General features: G+C 39.8%; 1 protein-coding gene and 1 long non-coding RNA gene across 12 annotated transcripts in view; one reads left to right on the top strand and one right to left on the bottom strand.

The window, feature by feature from the left end:
• Positions 1-19,701, bottom strand: part of RBMS3 (RNA binding motif single stranded interacting protein 3) — a 708,203-nt gene that overhangs the window by 575,703 nt on the left and 112,799 nt on the right. The window lies entirely within an intron of this gene.
• On the top strand, positions 7,648-19,215 carry LOC118161270. Its single transcript, XR_004747922.1, has 3 exons — positions 7,648-7,658; positions 11,394-11,397; positions 18,984-19,215. It is a non-coding gene; the product is annotated as an uncharacterized LOC118161270 (long non-coding RNA).

Raw genomic sequence — 19,701 nt, 5'->3', positions numbered from 1 at the left:
AGGGGGGAATAGATCTTTCATAAGAGATCTTGAAGTTTTGTTCTTAGTCTTTTTGGAATTTTTTAATTGTCCCAAAAATTAGTATGAAAAATCTGGCTCCCACCAGCTCTGATGTTTTCATAACCTCTCCTGGTGCCAGAAGGTGCATCCACATCCATGATCATAGAAGTCACAATCAAAAACACAGGCTGGACACCCACTGTACATTTTTCAGAGGAAATATGAAAGATTATGGTGGGCTATGGGGTGTTTTAAGTCTTGTACTGTTGTTGGAAGAGCTCACTAGGAAAGAAGATGAGGCTTAAAATGCAGGAAGTCCCCCTCTATGTTTCTGGGGTTCAGGGACCCTAATGTGGATGGGGAAGGCTGTACAGATACATGTTTTTCTCCCACACAGCTGCAGCATGGTCTGTCCTGGCCAGTGTGTGCAGAAAACAATGCTCATTTTCTTCTCTGTGTCCTGATAAATACATGCAAATCAGTTGCAGGTCCCCCTTGGTCAGGAAAAGCAGTGAGCACAGAAGATCAAAATCTCCAATGGAAGATCTCAGTCATGGAGAAGTAAGGCCAAATCCAAAAACTTAAAGTGTGTTTTCATAATAAAAAATTGGTTACTGTAGATATTGTAAACCGAAGTTGCCACCCAAAGCCCTGTTGGGGCAAAGGCTTGTAGTTAATCTCTGTGCTGTTTCTACCCACAGCTCATGGCACATCTCTGTGCAGGCTCTTCTGAGCCTCACACAGTGGTCATATGATTTAGGGCTTTCCATCACTCTCCAGCACCCCTAAGGACTATTGCTACCGGACTGATTAATTGCAAAACTAATTTAAATCCATCGGTACTAAATAGGAAGCCAAACATTGTTATTCATGCATCTGTGCTACAATGAGCATTTTGCATATGTATTTTTTCTGCAACGACTACAACTTTCACAAGTGAAGAGCTTTAGAACTACAGCGGTATGCTGTTTCCTGCCCAGAATACGCAGTCTGCTATTAAATTACCACCTCATTATTACCCCAGAGGGGAAACAGTAGGATGCTGACATCGTGCTCTGGTATGGCAATATCAGCTTCACCACCTGATCTGCTTGGCCTCCAGATCTGCTGCCAACCAGACATAGGTATAACAGGCTTCACTTGTGAAACTTGGACTTCAAGCTGCATGCACTACGGGTTCAGACATTTACATCCCTAAATTTTTAATAAATGTGCTTAGATGCGTAAAGTGGATATACAACCTAATTTTGTTCCGAAAGGGATCTAATCCATGCACACCAAAACCACACTGCAAATCAAGCCAGTGGAGCGTTTTAGAATACTCACTCCAAAGTCGCACCACTGCTCAGAACAAAAACGCTAACATAGGGGCAACCTAGGACACACTCTGCATTTATCTGTGGTTGAAACAACACTTGTTCCAAGCAGCGTAGACCTAAGACCAACATTGGAAGGAAAGTTTTTGTTTGTTTGTGTCCCCCCCCCCCCCACCAGATATGCTTCTAGGCACAGTCTTATGACTTTCCCCATTCACAAAGCAGAAGGTTAAAACTAGCCTTGAAACAGTTAACCTGTGTATCGAGTATCAAATTAGTGTGTACTTAGTGTCTGCTCAGCAGAGAAGAGTACTCTGGGCTGCAGGAGTGTGACTGGGTGAAGTCCTACCTGCTTTTTGCAGCATAACCTACCAAGGAGTGCCTGTATAGCAGGATCTCTGCTCCCTTCCTCCTGCTATCATAAGGGCAAGACCAGTTACTCATTTTCCATGTTCTTTTCTCTTTGGAGCACTTGAAGTTAGACTAGCCTAAAGAAATCATCAAAAAAATACTACCATTCACACAAATCAATACCTACAATTAAATGACAACTTGGGTTTTGTTAATTTACTCTATGGTCCTTGACTAAATATTACCATAAAAAAAAAAGGATATATGTAGAAAGCCTCCAGGGCCTATTTTCACTGTTATGAATTAAAAGAAAACTCATACACTTAATAGCAACTCCTTAAAATTGGTTTAAAAAGGTAAAATAAACATTAAATATGTATTTTCCATACTCAGAACAATTTATATACTTTTCCTTTCTAAAAAAGTTTCAATGTCCTAATAGCAAAACCTGAGCTCTTACTGTGCTCTTCATTGAGCAATTCCTTTTTCTTGACTTTGGCTTTATCCTACTAGAGAAAACTTAATGGAATGAAGACAGCATTGGTCGCATTTCTCCCAGAGACTGCCAAAGTAGACACATTGCATTGCAGTGCACTAATACCCATACCATATATCCATACATAGCAGGGTCTCTTGTTAACAGAGCAGCCTATATTCAACAGTGTTCACATTCTTTTACTAGAGGCTGTATATGAGGTGCAAGTGAGGTGAAACGGCGATGAAAATATTTTCTTTCATTCCCAACCATACGGTGAGCACGGATTTCATCAGCTGGCTGCTGACAGATGTATCGCTGTTTACTCCATGTCCTTGCTTGTGGGTTACTCCTCTGATCTCTAACAGGATCCACCGGGGCTTGCCAAGATTCAGCCACTCAAGTCTCATTCACAATCTCTTCTCACAGGAGCCTGTAATGCTCATCATGGGAAGCCCTGTAAAATTCAGCTACAACAGCATCACATACTTGCTAAAATCCAAGAGGGACAAAACTGGCCTGCAGATGATGGTGGGCAGATCACAGTTTCAAGAAAAACAGCAGCCACACACTTACGGATGAAATATAACCTAGGAATAAATCCCCAGTGCTGGGAATAACTGGGAACAATTTCCAGAGCCAAATACCTGCTTTTATCATTTTGTATTTTCATAGGTTTCACATTGAATTTCTCTCCTTTTATTCAGCAGCAGAAAATTTATAACAAATAATGGTGCTGCCACCATTATACTTCCTTAAAGGCTCTGCTTGATTTATTCAGGGAGCAAACCAAAATATGAAAAAGGCCCTACTGCTAAATTCATGAGTTAGTGCTACAGGCTTTTTTTTTTTTTTTTTTTTTTTTTTTGTGTGTGTGAAGTGGCTAAGAGATAATCAACTGCCTTCCTACATTAAGACATTTCAGTGCTATTTTTCCCAACAATTCAGCCTGATACTGTAGTAACTTGTCATTGATAAAGTGTACAGTACAGAGTACAAAGGCAACCCAAAAGGTTGACATTGTTTATAGGTGAGCAGGCAGCTCCCATAGGAGATTTGGAATTGTCTTGGGACCAGTGCTGTTTAATATCTTTATCAGTGACATAGACAATGGGATTGAGAGCACCCTCAGCAAATCTGTAGATGACACCAAGCTGTGTGGTGCAGTTGATACAACAGAAGGAAGGGATGCCATCCAAAGGACAAGCTTGAGAAGTAAGCCCACGTGAACCTAAGGAGGTTCAACAAGTCCAAGTGCAAGGTGCTGCACCTGGGTCAGGGCAATCCCAGACATGAGGACAGACTGAAAGAACTCTGAGGACTTGAGGGTTCTGGTGGATTAAAAGCTCGACATGAGCCAGCAGTGTGCACTTGTAGCCCCGAGGGCCAACTGCATCCTGGGCTGTATCAGAGGAGTGGCCAGCAGGGCGAGGGAGGTGATTGTCTCCCTCTGCTCTGCCCTTGTGAAGCCCCACTTGGAGTGCTGCACCCAGGTCTGGGGCCCCCAGCACAAGAAGCATGTAGATCAGTTAGAGCAGGTCCAGTGGAGGTCCATGAGGATGGATGATCAGAGGGCTGGAGCACCTCTCCTATGAAGAAAGGCTGAGAGAGCTGGAGATGTTCAACCTGGAGAAGAGAAGGCTCTGTGGAGACCTCATTGCAGCCTTTCAGTACTTAAAGAGGTCCTACAAAAAAGCTGGGGAAGGACTTTTTACACAAGCATGCAGTGATAAGACAAGGGGGAATGGCTTTATATTCAAAGAGGGAGATTTATATTAGTTATTAGGAGGAAACTCTTTATTACATTGACTATATTCAGATTATATTGATTATATTCAGATCAGGATTAAAATTTATGGGAAATCTTCCATGCAAACCTGACACATAAATCTAGTATGATAACCTATAGAGACTGAAAACAGCTCTAAGTTACAGAACATGCCCTTCCTCTGATTAATGTAATTTTCAGAGAAGTCATGCCCTTAAAACCCAGTTAGCTCATACTGGATAACAACCAATGTCCTGAAAGCATGATCATTGTTGATAGTAATCACAGATTTAGCCATCATTTAGCTAGGCTAATAGTCCAGTCCACTGCAAGGCTGATATAATTAGCAGCAGGTTTACTGCTAAGATAGCAAGTGTTAACACTTCTGAGAGAAACTGTAAGAGGATAATGGGGTTAAAGCTTTTGTCACTGTGCTGTCAGTGAACTTGCACTTCAAAAGGCAGGTCACTAGATTTTCAAGAGTGATGCTCTTGCATTTCATCACCTAACATGGCATATTAGAAGCTTCCTACTTAAAAAAAGTTTGATTATTTTCCAACTTTATTGAGAATGTCTCTAATTTCCACTAGTTTAAGTGAAATGTGCCAGAGGATTGATCTAAAATGTGAAAGCATAAATCTATGAGAAGGGAAATGCATCAACCAAGACAATACAGTCTTGGTTAATGGTTAAAGCAACCCATCAGCAACCTATCCCTAACAGTAGAGAACATTTTGTAAAATGTGATAAATGGTAGACATAGTGGAAGCTGCTAATGCAGTTGTCAACCTCTAAGCTCATCAGAGAGTAGGTAACCTTGGATGCTTTTTCTGACTTGGTATGTACACTCTAAGCATAGTTTGCAGTGTCTGATGACAAGTACCATGGAAGAACCTGCATGAATTATAACGTAGAGCTTACTGTGTTTCTGGCCAGATTACTACCAGTTTATTAAATTCACTTTTCTGTTTATTGTACTTATCAATATACTAAACTTTAAGCTTACTGAATTTGAAATTTATATCCATAACTACTTTGGAGATTAGATAATTATTCCTGAATCTTAAATCAAAATATGACAGGCTCCTAAATAAACAAGAGCACTTTCAAAAATATTCTACAGAAAAGTAAATATTTCATGTGGACCTTGATTTTGTTATAAAAAGTCATAGGAATCATAGGAAAATTCAAGTCAGGCCACAGGAGGCTCCTGCTCAAAACAGGGCCAGCTGTGAGCTCAGACCAGCTTCCACAGGGCTTTATCCAGCTGGGTCCTGAAAACCTCCAGGGATGCCTGACTGCACAACCTCTCTGGTCTCATGGGTGCTACATAGAGGTGGATAAGCACTTCCCTGGATCTACAGACTCTGCTCTTACTATTACAGCCCAGGAGGCCACCACACTTTGCTGCTGACTTCTTTGCAGCTCACAGTCTGCTGTGTCCCCCAGGGCCTTTTGCCCAGCCAGGCAGCCCCAGCCTGTCATTGCAAGGCTCCTTCCTTCCCAGCTGAAGGTCTCTGCATTTGCCCTCATTGACCCTCATAAGGTTCCTGACAGCCTGCTCCTCCAGCCTTTCTAGTTCCCTCTGGATGTCAGTCCAGCCCTTGAGTGTATTAATCAATTCTCTTCAATTGGTGTAATCTGCAAACACAGGAGTGCCCTTCATCATCTTCTGCAAGTCACTGATAAAGATGTCAAACAGGAAAGGTCCTGATACAAACCCATGTTACTTTCCTCAGTCTTCTTGGGCAGAGTACAACCCCACCTGGATCTAGCTTCTACACCTGATCATCCAACTGGTTAGTTTTTACCCATCTTGTTAACCACCCATCCCTAACTGGGATAAAGAGCATTACAGGAGACTATGCCAGAAAGTGTTGCTGAAGTCAAGGTAAATGACAGAAGGCACCATTCAAGGTTTTCTCTCAAAGCTGTGGTGTTTTTGTTTGCTTTATGTAACAGTCCAAATTCAAAGCCCTTGTGCCATTTCACATTACAACCTTTTTTTTTTTTTTTTTTTATGAAGACCAAAACCTTGTAAAGCATTGTAACTTTCTGATGTGCAAGCACGAAGTCTGAGTGGAAGTTTGCAACTAGTTTACACTCAAGTTCCCTAGAAGTACACAGAGAAATTCTGCCTCCACCTGGGCTACCAAAGGAAACATCCATGAGAGCACATGCTGAAGAGTGCACGTTCCCATTTACTTCCAGTCATTCCTAGTATAAATCAAAGTCTTTCTGCTCAAAGTACTAAATATTCATAGCCTTTAAACCAATAATCTTTTTTCCTAATGCTCCTTGAAACCAATTATTCCCTAAAAGTAAATACTTAAGAGCAACTGAGAGACTTGTGAATAAATACTAAGTTGTAAGTATCAGTATTTATGACTAATGCAGCATACTACCCGATCAAAAGAAGAGCGTAGAACACAGATTCTTTACTTCTGGTTGCTACAACTGTCAGTTAACCCCACTAACTTTAAGGCTACTATATGAGAAATAGCAAGCTTTCTGACAAATATCTTCCAAGTCAGCAAACTTTTAATTAAATCATACAGAAGAGCCATGGTTGTGGTTTTCAAGTTAAATTGGTCTTGTCTAAAAAGTTATCCTTTTTAACTAGTAAATGATTTGTATCTATGCACGTATCTTAGCATGCTTTGGAAGGACCACAAAAGCAAAGTGGCTAGCTTTTAACTGTGATATAGCAACCAAGTCAGTGCAGAAAAAATAGGTTGCTTTCAGCATGAACATATGCAGGGAAGAGACCTGACTTTAGTGTTTGCCAATAATGTCAATCAAGCCTGTAAGTTTACTCAGGACCATAAGGTTAAGCATATATCTGAACACTTGCAAGATCAGACCTTCATAGCTCAATCACAGACAGACCAATATTGCATATATTGCTAGGGTGCTACACTAAACATCTCATGTTAAAGCCAAAACAAATTACTGCACCAGAAGCAAGCCAGAAGCAGACACAACCACTCTTTTATGCATGCAGCCTGCTACCTGAATTAAAGAGGACCACCCTGCCCCCCCCACCCCCCCAAAAAAGCAAACAATAAGAATAAAACCAAGACCAATATTTAGTCACCAGAATCACATGAACGAAGGTAAAACATTAATAGAGGAAACTAGTTTTCCAGGAACAGTACTTTCAGAAGGTAGCTGAAAAAAGAGGACCACAAAATAAATACAGGAATAAATAAATAACATTTCTCTATCTCGCCTCTAACACATGTTAAACATGAAAAGGGAGGGAAAGCCCAGGCAGCTCCTACAGGCATGCTAGAAGCAAGGAATTAAGAGTTCTGAAAAAGGTGCAAACTTGCAACAAAAGACAACACCTGATGTCACACAAGATCTGTCAGAATAGATTGATGTGTATGAAGATACGTTCATCACTAAAATAATCTTTCATTGGCAAAAGGAAAGAGATCCCCCAAACCTTTAAAATTATTAACGGGATGGATGGAAGGGACAACAAGGGTAGCCCCATTTAGTCATAACAGGAGTTTTCTAAAACCATTTAAACAACAAAGAGGAATGCCAATAATTCTAAGAAACCTTACAAAATACTTCACTCGCTGCCTTCTACCTTCTCAAGTAATCTGGAGAATCATGTCTCCAAAGTGCACCTGATCAGCCTCTGCTCTTTACCATAAGCAGGACTTATTGGTAGCAGGCAAAGATGAAAGGAGACAAGAAGAGTTTCCAGGCCCTTCTGCATGGTAAGCAGTTGCAGGTGTCTAACAGGTAATTGAGGAAATGAGGAAGATGCTTGAGTTCGTAGGTTTTGATTTTTTTTGGTGGTGGTGTTTTTTTGTTGTTGTTGTTTTTGTTTTAAAGCACAAAAAACTTGTGCATTCCAAAGCATTATCAGTTGGTAAATTTGTAAATTTCCTGCTGAGGACATCAAGGCAAGCAGGAGCTTTCATGTCTACTACTAGTGGAGCAAGGGAAGAATAGAAGAAAAATCAGATAAATTGTTTTTAAGATCCCAATCCGTTCAAGCTTCCTCTTGTGAGACTTTGTTACCAGGACCCCTAGTTGTAATTTGTCATTGAGAAAGAGTTGGCAAGTCTTTCCATAATTCCACCTGGATATTGCAAACCTGTCAGAAGGAACCTCCAGAAATATAGGACAGGTTCTCCCTTTAAGAGGTTTTATCATATCCCATCATTTACACTGAGTAAGTAAGCAAGCTGCTGAGTGTCAAAACTTGGGACTTCATTTCAACATATCTCTAAAGCAAGAAAGGACTGGGAGAAGAACCAACACATGGTCATGAGAAGATTTCTGATCTCCCGGCCTCCATTTTAAACTTAGTCTTGTCCTACTTGCCAAAGGGAACACGTCTGAGGAAAAATGAATAAATAAATAAATAAACATTATCAAGTCTTTGTTAGAGATCCCACCTCCCTCTGTGGAAGATTCAAGAATTGGAAATTCCCACAGAGCTTTAGAGCACAGTTTCTCTTACTCACTCTTCACCTTGATCAAGCAGCAGAGCTATCACTAGCACCAAAACCGCCATCACACTGGTCTCCTACTTTATTTGAAGTCATGATGGGCCAGATGACCTCCAGATGGTAAGTAGGAAGTAGAAGAGGAAAGTTTGCCCTTCCAGGGATGCCCCTCCAAGGACCCACAGAAGGTTTTAGGGTCTTAAAGGTTTTCCTGAAATGGAGGCAGTGCAACCAGCCTTATTTAGTGCAAGATTGAAGTGCTCACCATAAATTGCACTCTGCTCCTAAGCAATAGAGGCAATGAAAGCATCCATGTGAATTTGAGAAACATACAACAAAATACCAGGTGAGAAATCTGCCAGAGCCACACAGTGATGGACAAGTTAAAAGAAGAAAAAACATCACCACGCACAACTACCTGTTTCCAGGAGTAGCAGGAGGGAACCCTGAAGAGGCAACCTCCCAGGTATACTAATACAGGACATTACTTGAAGACACAGCTCTACCCAGGGTCAAATAAAAGGAGGTATAGCTGAATGACTTACACCAAAGGTTGAGAAAAAAGGAAGAGATGAGGGCACTGTCCACAATAAGTGTAGGAGGGAGGATTGTATGCACAGTAGCTGAGGAGACCATCTTCTGACCTTCAGGGCTCCTGCATAGCCACAGCACAATCAGAACTTATCATAATGAACACCTCAGGAAAATAATTTCTGACCGACAATAAAGACAAGGGATATATAGCTGCAGAGACAGAACTTTGAGGAGACTACATTAACTCTACTAAGAATTAGATAGATGAGAAATGTCACCGAACAAGTTCACAATGAAGCCCAGGAAGCTGTGGAAGCAAACATACAGATAATTCATTAAGTATAACAGGAAAAGCATAAAAAGAATGAAAAATACAGAGCTGGCACAAAATACAAGGTTAAAAAAAAATTAAACAGAAATGTAACAAATAAGTACAATATAGAAAAGCTATGACAAAGTTCATAGGAAAGGCTTTGCATATGGAATCAAATCTAATAACTCTGACAAGAAAATTATACCTTGCCTTGCAAACCAAGGGAAAACACACAGCAGCAAGAAAGCAAGCAGTCCCAGAAGATGAAATATTTTATGCATATGACAAAACTAAAAAGAATTAGAGTGGTTTTAAATCACAGACTACTATCAACACCAAGGACACGTTTGTGTGTAGCAGGCACAAAATAGATAACACAAGTAAATGACTCCAGAGGCAGCAAGGGAGATCAGAATTACATCTTCACCTGTTTGCTAGAAAGAGCCAGGGAAATAAAACACAACACAGAACAGTATAAACATCTGATTGAAAGCACAGCTACCACACCATGGGACCATATGCTTGCTATCCACACAAAAGTTACTGTTATCTGAAAAATACAAGCATTATAACACACGTCTTTCCCCAAAAACATTAAGTCAATTCAATGGTTATTTAACTTCATAAGCTGTAAAAGCATCCTCTGAAGTGTTCAACTTTGCAAGTTGTGCTGCAGTCTTCTAGCAGTCAGAAACAGTCGTGTCTCATTGAGTCTCATCGACAGCTGTGCTAAAAAGCTATCCCTGTCCTGAAATTCTTGGGAGTAAGGAAACGGAACCAGCCAGCATCCATAGCTTCCATACCAGGGTCACTTCTTCTGAGGAAATTAAGAATCACCTAAATGGAAACAAGAGGCCTCTCCAATAGTTAAACTCACATCATACTATTGCAATCTTAATCAAGAGTGAGAAGTTGTGCATAGGAAGTATAGCGAACAGACAGAGAGGACTTTAAGGCAAAGCCACCACTAGCAGAATTACAAGGAAAAAAAAAATAAAGGGATATACAGCTTTTATAAGACACTCTTTGTAAGAGATAAACAGCATCCAAACCAAAAGGAATTCTTAAACCAACCAAGCTTCAGAACACTTCAAGGGAACAGCTGGACAAAACCCACCCAATCCCATCCCCAAATATAAAGGCAAAAGTTATATCAATTCTACCTCCGTAATCACCAGACACTGCAGAAAAACTTCACACAAGAACATTTGTGTGAAGGTCTCAAGGTGATTTGAAAAATACTTCAGTGTTGCACATAATGAGACAAAACACTTTGTCTGTGTCCTTAAAAAAAAAAATCTCAGAAGAACGTAGGAGTTGCTCTGAAATAGAAACATTTCTCTGGAGGACCTAAAGATATAAGTGGGTTCCCCAGACATGGCCATGAGTGTTGAGCCCTGCTGCAGAATTGTGGTATGTGCCGGGATATGCAGATTAAGCAAGGGGCTCCAGCCATGCTGTGACATGCAGCAGAATTTCAGGCAAAGTAGGAATCACCCGTTTCACTACAAAAAGCACACAATAACATCATTATCACAGGCTATTATCTAGACAACTGGGAATTAAAAAAACCTGTCAGACATTACCTCAGTGACCACTGTAATCAAGGCAATGGACCATTTGCTCAGCCATGATATCTGAAAGCATGAAGTATCATTAGAGTAAACTGGGTTCCCTTGTCTGTGTGTGATTTACCTGGAAATGGGAAGTCAGGCATATCACACATCATTTCCATAATACAGAAGTCAGTCAAACGACAAAACTGAATAGGCAGTTAAGTTGTTATGGCTATTCAAGACAAGAAGGAAAACGTGTGGCAAGCCATTCTTAATGGAAAAAGCTGATAACACTCATTTCTTCTTCTGCTGCAGTGTTTTAGGCAGCTCCTATGTGACAGCAACACGTCCTCCACCATCTGCCAAATATGTACAATGGTTTGTGCAGCTCTAAGATGTGCAAGAACAACCTTCCTAAATACAGCAGGAAAAAGGTGAATTGCCAAAAAGTTTAAGCAATTACCAAAAAAAAAAAAAAAAAAAAAAAGATAAATGTCAAGTTTACATAAACAAAATAACATAAATCTTACTAGTTGTTAAGCTGTTTGTGTATATAGAGGATTCATCCTACATTCTTTATATTGTTTTTGACAGATGCATCAGAGGAGACAAGTTTACCAATATGCAAGGCCTATGGCAGAACACCACATAGCACTGAGATTATTTTTTCCTGGAAGCACTTGATAAAAGCATGAGGAAGTATAAAGCAAAGGAGAGCGCCTGGATATTAAACTGCTTTGGCTATCTCCCTTTTAGCATTTAACATTGAATACAATAAACAAGAGCTGCATTTGATCTGATAAGGTGAAAAGAGGAAAATAATTTTAGGTCAGGAACTGGACTTTATTGTAGAAGCATATGATTATTTTCAGTTCACAACTTCCATAAAGCTCAAAAAAAATTTGATCTCTCTCCACTTAAGTGTGTAGCCACCCTTTGACGCATACACTACCTAACAACATGCAAACGCACTGATGCTTTTTTTACTCAACTACCTTGCACACAGTCTCATTGTATATTAACACATGAAGATGGACAATACAATTAATTAATTACAGCAGGAGCTAGATGATGTGATCCCAAATTCAACTCTTGGGCTGTGTGAAGATGTACCCTCAGTGTGCCACTTGTACAAATACAAAGGCAGTGCTGTTAGCACATGAAGGTTACCAGTGCCAGTCTTGCACAATGTAGCAGAACTAGGGCAAGCCAGCCTGCTCTCAGCAATATGCATTTGTGGTAGCATGCTGGATGACAGTGAAGTGATTTGCTGTGTTTTACCAAGATGCCAACATGCTATCAAATGCTTTTTTTCCTTCTTCTCTCACTTGTAAGACACTAAACCACAGAAACATTATGACTACGTCTGATTGTTGCAAGAGCATCAGCAAGCACCTTTGAAGTGTCATAATCTGTAATTTTAACCTGTAATACATCTTCTAACAATAGACCACAACATCCCCTTATGGGCAGAAGATGTTTTCCTTACACATTATTTTTAGTCAGAAAGACTTCTCCTCCAAGACAATTTCAACGCGTGAACTAACACACTAACAGAGACCAGGGTTATAAAGCACATCGCAGAGGATCTGTATTCACAGCCAGCTAGATAAAGTTTAGCACAGATGGTAACAGCTAAGACACCTGACATTACAGATGATACCACCTCCTTAAACAAATTCCATTATGCCCAGGTATGTATTGAGCCACAGTTGTTTCAGATAAGTAAGTGACTTTTCTGCCACATGTACTTTGATACTTAAGCAAAGCAGGCTGAATTACAGACAAAATGCCATTTTTCTCTTTCAACTTTGCCTCCCCTTCTCCATTTCTTTATATGCATTACGGAATATGAAAAGCATATACAATAAACCACTATCAAGCTTTCAATGCTCTGTTCACTGGGACGCAAGTGGGATTTCATTCACATTCAGTAGCACTATGTAGGGATCAGACTCAATTAAACTGCTCGTGCTTTTTAGAATTCTCTATAGCTTTTCTCTGGGAGAATCATTACAATGCAATCAGACCACATCCTTACAAAGAAGGTAGTCCAGAAACAAGAATATGCCATGCTGCGTTTCTAAATTACCACAAGCAGCTGAGTAAGCAACATATTAGCTGAACAGGAAGCCAAGCATGTTTGAAAATACAATTACTGCAATGTTAATGTGTCACTGTCACAGGTCTGGACTTCACAGTTGCCTTTACAAAGGGAAATGAGCAAAACTGATGACTGTAAAATGCAACGGGTGGGAGATGGTTAGATAACTGCTGGCAGGGGTGGTGGCAGAGAATTTTACTTGTCACCAAGATGTTTTTATAACTTAAAAAAAAAAAAAAAAAAAAAAAAAAAAAAAAATCAAATGAACCCCCCCCCCCCACACACACACAAGAACTTGTTTGATGCTTTGCATTCTCCCCTGCAAAATTTCCCTCTGCAATCAGCTATATATGTTAGAAAGAAGCTATAGATCCTCCAAAGCGTGGTTTTAATAAGCTGAAACACGTACCAAAGAGCAGGTTTAGAAGTACTTTATGATTTAGTGCTTCTGCCTCCTTGTGGCAGAGACTGGAATGACCTCCCTCAGGAGCTAGTCAGCTGCAACTGCAGCTGTCGGCTCTGACAAACTCAGGAGTGCTGGCTCTCCTATAATATATAATGTAGCTTACAGTTACCTTTTATGTATTTATTTTTGAGTAATAAACCACAACAAGTTGCAGGACAAAGAAGCAAGGAAAAGCTCTCTGCAAAGTTTGTGGTGTTTCCCCTCCTCTCAAGCCTGTTCAGCGCATCTCTGGAGGCACCAGATTACAACGAAAGGGGAAAAAAGCTAAGCAGCATCCCACCTCTGATCCATATGCCTTAGTAAGCCAACCCTAAATGTCTCCAGAACCTTCTGATTCCTGACTTTATCTCACCTGTCCTCTATAAACATTGTGGGAATTAACGGCTTTGACGTTGAAAGTCTTAAACTGCTTGTGACTTAATTTGTGCAACGCTTACTTTTCTTTTTGCTGTATTAACACAAGAACACTGTGTTGTGGTGATGGATTATTGTCACATTGCAGCAGGTGCTGGAAGAACCGGTCAGCCCAAAATGTGAAAGCTGTTCTCTGTAACTTAAAACAATGTCACTTTGGGGGCAAAATGTGAATTTAAGTGACAAAAGAATGACTGCACCAATTCAGAGTAAAGGTCCAAGTTGGCCCTATCCTCCTCCAGAGATGAAGGGTAGCTGCTGCTTCGTGAAAAGGTACAAGAAACACCGCAAGACTGGAGTGGTACTTCTCCAGAGTGGATAATCCCAGATTCGGACCTTTCTGAATGGTCAGATTTCAGAGCCAAGAGTTAGATACACATGATTATGTTGAATATCCTTCAGTAGGCTTTTATTATTATTATTATTAAATCTTTAAGCACGTTGAACCTATCCACACTCTCTGCATCCACAATGCTGTGCACCAGTAAGCTCCCTCCACGTCCTTTACTCGTTTCACCAGAACAATCTCCCTTTTGCTCACTACCTTCCAGGCTCCTAAGAAACAGTGGAGGAGATGGATTCTCTACTAGTTCTATCCACGCCACCCCCCCAACCTTCTGATTCTGTACACTCCTGCTAACCTTCTTTCATGTTACATTTTTTCTCCAACTAAATCAGCCTAATATACTTGATCTTTGCTGAGGTAGAAGTGTTCCCTACTCCTGATCAAATTTAATAGCTTCCTATAATTCCATTGTATCCTGTAGAGATGGAGTAAAGTAGTAAGAATAGAAAAAGATTGCAAGCAGTTTTCAAGAAGGCAGCAGACCCTGGTTTTATGCAATGACAGTGACATCAGCAATTTTGTTCTCCAGTCCTTCTCCCTCAACCCTAATACACTGTTACTTTCTATTTTCAGAGGACTGCATGTCATAATTCCACTGACACTCTTGAGCAGGAAAAAGATTAGGACCTTCATCTATGTAACCTGGCATATTTCCTCTTCATCTCACTCCCCCGTGCACTTCTCTATGCCTCTGCATAACTGAGACCCACTTCAACTTCTCTCAGTTCCATTGAGCCTACTGTGCATTTTTGATTTGTTAGAACTCCTGTGGAAAAAGGTAATATTTTTGTACATTTTCCAAATTAATTTTAATCCATAGAAGGACCTTTCAACTTGACTTATGAGGATTTAGTGAGTTTTCTGATTTATTTTAGGCACCTTCAGTGAAGGATTCCAGCCAGTTCTAATGTTGAAACCCAAGTACATTGCAGGACCCATACCACTTTTAACCAGGCATCTATCAATGCCTTGATGGAGCTCAGGTAGGTGCTCACTTTCCCTCAAGAGATGCCCTTATGTCAGTTCTAGACTACAAAAGATTTTTTAAACATTTTTTCCTTGCTGATTGCAAGTGCTACTGCATCTTTAGTAGAATGGCTTCATATCAACATCTCCAAAATATAAGTGACAAAGTATAAGCCCAAGTTGGAAGTTTGATAGTTTATCAAACTATTATTGGCTGAGTTTATCTGTGGCTCTTCAGCCCCACTGATACTTCTGGTATTCAGAAGCCAAATTGGAGTGGTTCTGAAGAAAGATCATATTAAGGACAATAAGGGAAAAATAGCAAAAGAGTCCAAGTTGGTTCTGCAGATGCTTTACTCTATAGGCAAGTACTTAAAGGACTTGAAAAACATAGCTTTTATTTAGACTTACTTCTTCCTCCCCGAAGATTGACCAAAAAACTGCAAACTTAAACATGAGGAACTGAAGCAGCTCTAGCACAGAAGTAACAACCTGTCTGTGGCATGAGAAGACTCCACTTCAAACTTCCCATACCAGTCAAAACACATGGCTTTTTATTTCTCATACTTCTTAGTGCAGTTCTTTCAGATGCTTTGCACCATTATAGGCAGGATTTCTTATTCATGCTTGTGCAGCAAAAGCTGCCACTCTTGCTTAGTGACTATAGAACAACTCAGATCCTACCTTCTGGGAAATAATATCACAGAAGAAACAAGATCAAGGAGAAGATAGGAGGAGACTCCGTACTTCAAAGAGAGTAAAACTTACAATAAAATAAGTATGTACTTCAGAATGCAATTTAGTTATTCAAATAAACTGAAAACAAGGGATGCCAGGCTATTGTACTGTGATAAAAGACTTGGGCCTGAGTACTAGAACTGAACGCAAGTAGCCAAAGGGCATGGAAAGCCTTTCGTTCTGAGCTGGCTGTTTATGCTGGCCTAAATAGCAAACAACACTATTTTCACTTATTTTGGAAAAGTAATTTTGGAAAATTAAGTGTTTTGGCACAACATTCCTAGATAAAAATCAACATGGAGAAAATCATACAAACATGAGATGACAAGCCAGCTCAGATAATGCTTCACAATCCATGCTTTGTCAATATGCAGCAACTAGATACCAGCACCATCCTGTCACACAGGACAAGGAACACATGTGATTGCAGTTCAGAATTAACATATTTATTTTGCCAAGTGATGAACTAACCCTAGGATTTGCATTTCCCCAGTCCTAAAGAAGCATGAGATCTCATGAATAACTTCTGCAATTCCTATTCTGGTCAACTCATACTTGTAAATTTCATTATCAAATACCCACAGTATGTTTCACTTGTGAGACCAACTCCTCCTTCAGAAGTTTGGGTAGCGTGCAGAGGTGTACTACACCCTTCAAGGGAGATAATTTTGTTGTAGTTTTATTTTCCAAAGGAATCCAAACAAAGCTTGCGGGCCTATTGCATAGTGTCCTACTACAAGGACTAAGTATTCTTCAATTTTCTCCTTGTATGGTCTATTTTCAGTTCAATACAACTAGATTTCCACTGAGACCATAACATCATCTGTTTATGTATTCTGTCAAGTGTTCCCAAGACCTACTTCAATTGTTTTTCTAAGTGTAGGGCCTCTGCTGTAGGTCCTCAAATAAAGTGCGTGCAATATTGATCAAAGTCCTGCTCTCGCTCCATGCAAGATTCAATATATTTCTATTAGATGGATACAAGCAGAGCCTGATCTCTAGCAGGATAAGCAAGCACTGTACTGCAGGAGACAGAGCTCAGTTGTTCAAAGTGGCTTAGAGTTTTGTCTAGTCTTTGGAGACCCATCTAAAAGTCACTGGAAGGATTAATGGCATTTTTCCCCCACTCCTTGCAGTCAGCCACAGCTATGGAGGCACACTGCATAATGCTGCTTACTATTTTCACTGTTCACAAACAAAGAACAAAAATTCTGTGTGCCTTAAGTCAGAACAGATACATTGCCGTACTTTGCCAGATCATCATTTTTCTTCGAGAAGCTTTGAATGGGTAGGTTAGCCACCTCCACGATATTATAGCTTTCCCTTTTTAATTTTGAAACTATACAGTTAATATCTGCATTTAACCCATGCACGCTAAAGAATTCAAATCAGTCTTAACCATTGAGACACTGTCACTCATCCGTTGCAGTTCAGGTGCTTTCCTATTTGAGTACCTTTCACACTTAGTAGCAAAGAAAACACAAACAATTTTGTTAGAGTGAAATCTTTCTTATGTTGTTGATCACAACATTTTGTTTCCATTGAAACCTACAGGATTTCTACATTCACTACTTCAGCCTTTTCAGTAGCTTGTTTTACATTTTTCCTTCATTTTTGAAGGCTTGACTCAAGTTTGTACTCCTGTGCAAATTTTTCCCTACCAGATTAATAACCATCTTTCACAACCCCATAGCTGAAAAAAGAAACAGTGGATTTATAACAAAGTCTAAGCAAAGCCTATACAGAATTGCATTATCCAGTCCTTTGCCTACATTATCCCCATTTCATCTTCTTTCTTAGAAGAGCTGAATATTTCATTTAGAGCAGACTTAGGGTTCTGGCCTGGTATTACTGCAAGTTATCTGCAGGCCCTTGGCTTTTTAAACATTCCTTTCTTCCCAAATGTGCAAAATATTGGTGCTTATTAAAATAATACCAGTTAAAACTGATAGCCCACTTAATAGTCACTGTGATGTTTACTCAACAATATGTTCCCAGACAGCAGCAGAACTGCAGGGTACTAAAGGTGATCATCATGCACTTAAAAACAATTCTTCAGTAGGATACCAGACTACTGATAGGATAGTGTAATGCAAGCTTTAGTGAGTTTGGGGAAGCTGAACTAGTTGCTGCTAGGAACATATCAAGATTCCTGAAAAAATTCTCTCTAGATCTAAAAAGCTGATCATCAGAGTAGCATGGGAACATCAAATGCTGGGAGAAGTATCACCCTGAACCTCATGCTAAATGCAATTGCCCACATCAAAGTCCCATTGTCTTTCCAGCACCACATTCACAAACCAGAAGGTAACTTTCACTGTTAACAAAATAATGGAAAAAAATACTCAAAAGTACATTTTGATTTCAAATATCAACATATCATGACTGAACAAAAGAGGAGCACTTGTACAAACAAGACCTTGCTCAGGAGGCAAATAATCTATATCCTAAAACATGAGAACCTGTGATGCAATTGAATTTTACCAGCATTCAATGGCTATCTGAGCACATGTAGAGCCATCCAGGGGATAGCAGAGCTCACAAACTGCTGAGGTAAAACTGAAATACTGAGATCTCTAATACAGAAAGATTCTTAGCCAAGATCAACTCCAAAAAAAAAAAAAAAAAAAAAAAAAAAAGAGCCTCTAGAAAGAGTCCACATTCAGAAAACGACCCAGGTCAAACAGACCAATATTGAAGAGAAAATCTCTTTGTTGACAGAGTTAACCTGAATCGTATCTGTTGAGGAACTGGACCATATGTTCAAGAGGTATTTTCCATCACCAGTTCTTATGATTCACACATAGACTGCAATTTCACTGCTACAGGGTAAATACATTTTAAATTAGACTACATAAAGAAGCTCTAAAGTTGCCATGACAGTTGCAGCAAAATGCCTTGCCGTTCCTCATTACAAAGCATAACCTATCTTTATAGCCAAATAAGATTTCTCAGCTGTTCCCCAAAATGTAGCCTGCAGATCTGTTTTTGTTGATCCACTAATTGTTTCTTTCAGATTTGCATGGTTAATTATCAAACAGAACAATCATCATTTAGGTCATTAAAACAATCCATCAGCCATCTTTGTTCTCCTTCATGTAAAAGATAGGAAAGGTGAAAGGTTTGAGAGAACATTTTGTCAGGAGCTCATTTACAAAACACAGACAAACAGCTCTGTGCCACCAGCCCTGATCTGAAAGTCTTCCCTAACCATCCTCACAAACTGAAGCTGGACCTGCCCTTGGACACAGCTAAAGGACAGCTGCTTCTCCTCTGAAGGTTAGCCATACTCCTCCACTAGTGTTTGCTCTGGAAAGCAATCAACCCTTTTGTTAGAGCAGCTGACAGTAGATCCAGCGGTGGTCTCTTGGTTGCATTTCCTTTCCAGGTTTAAGGCTTCAGGAGCATGAAGGATGAGAGGCACAAAGAGCAGAGTCCATCTGTTACTTCTAAATAATTGGACAGAGGGGCAAAAGTCACCTAAAAATAACTTAAACTGTTTTGCTCCCACCTATCTTCCAATCTTTAAAAACAGTGGAACACTGCAAGGGGGGAGCAGTAGTACACATGTAGGCTGCAGCTTGTGATGCTAATGATCATTTTCATCAAATTGATTGCATTAACCAGCAAGCAGCATTTAAAAAAAAAAAATCTTTATGAACTGTTCTCTCTAACAACAATTAAATTATAAGTAGGAAAAATCATGACGAATTACTAACAATTGTTAAATCGTTCACTGGCAGCTTCTTTTTCTTTTCAACTCTCATAGTAAAGTCAAAACCAGGAAACCTACATCACAAGATATCAAACAAGACATTTAGTAGAAAATGAGAAGAGAGATTAGTCTGTAAAATTATTTGTCAATCTTTGCTATTAGTCAGC

The sequence above is a fragment of the Oxyura jamaicensis genome, chromosome 2 (assembly GCF_011077185.1).
Source record: "Oxyura jamaicensis isolate SHBP4307 breed ruddy duck chromosome 2, BPBGC_Ojam_1.0, whole genome shotgun sequence".
NCBI classification, from domain to species: domain Eukaryota; kingdom Metazoa; phylum Chordata; class Aves; order Anseriformes; family Anatidae; genus Oxyura; species Oxyura jamaicensis.
The sequence above is the reverse complement of the archived record's forward strand: the minus strand, read 5'-3'. Positions and strand labels throughout refer to the sequence as shown.